The following is a 1274-nucleotide window of genomic DNA, read 5'->3' on the forward strand; positions in this document are numbered from 1 at the left end:
AGAAAAATGGAGCTGGAGGAATCAGGCTCCCTGAATTCAGACTATACTACCAAGCTAAAGTAATCAAGACAGTATGGTACTGGCACAAAAACAGAAAGATAGATCAATGGAACAGGATAGAAAGCCCAGAGATAAACCCACGCACATATGGTCACCTTATCTTTGATAAAGGAGGCAAAAATATACAATGGAGAAAAGACAGGCTCTTCAATAAGTGGTGCTGGGAAAAACTGGACAGGTACGTGTAAAAGTATGAAATTAGAACACTCCCTAACACTATACACAAAAATAAGCTCAAAATGGATTAAAGACCTAAATGTGAGGCCAGATACTATCAAACTCTTAGAGGAAAACATAGGCAGAACGCTCTATGACATAAATCACAGCAAGATCCTTTTTGACCCACCTCCTAGAGAAATGGAAATAAAAACAAAAATAAACAAATGGGACCTAATGAAACTTCAAAGCCTTTGCACAGCGAAGGAAACCGTAATCAAGACGGAAGAACAACCTTCAGAATTGGAGAAAGTATTTGCAAATGAAGCAACAGACAAAGGATTAATCTCTGAAATATACAAGCAGCTTATGCAGCTAAATATCAAATAAACAACCCAATCCAAAAAATGGGCAGAAGACCTAAATAGACATTTCTCCAAAGAAGATATACAGATTGCCAACAAACACGTGAAAGGATGCTCAACATCACTAATCATTAGAGAAATGCAAATCAAAACTGCAATGAGGTATCACCTCACACCCGCAGGAATGGCCATCATCAAAAAATCTACAAACAATAAATGCTGGAGAGGGTGTGGAGAAAAGGGAACCCTCTTGCACTGTTGGTAGGAATGTAAATTGATACAGCCACTGTGGAGAACAGTATGGAGGTTCCTTAAAAAACTAAAAATAGCACTACCATATGACCCAGCAATCCCACTACTGGGCATATACCCTGAGAAAACCATAATTCAGAAAGAGTCATGTACCACAATGTTCGTTGCAGCACTATTTACAATAGCCAGGACATGGAAGCAACCTAAGTGTCCATCAACAGATGAATGGATAAAGAGGATGTGGCACATTTATACAATGGAATATTACTCAGCCACAAAAAGAGACGAAATTGAGTTATTTGTAGTGAGGTGAATGCACCTAGAGGCTGTCAAGTAAGTCAGAAAAACAAATACCATATGCTAACACATATGTATGGAATCTAAAAAAAAAACCAAATGGTTCTGACCAGCCTAGGGGCAGGACAGGAATAAAGATGCAGA

This window comes from Pseudorca crassidens, chromosome 3 (assembly GCF_039906515.1).
Source record: "Pseudorca crassidens isolate mPseCra1 chromosome 3, mPseCra1.hap1, whole genome shotgun sequence".
In the NCBI taxonomy this organism is placed as follows: domain Eukaryota; kingdom Metazoa; phylum Chordata; class Mammalia; order Artiodactyla; family Delphinidae; genus Pseudorca; species Pseudorca crassidens.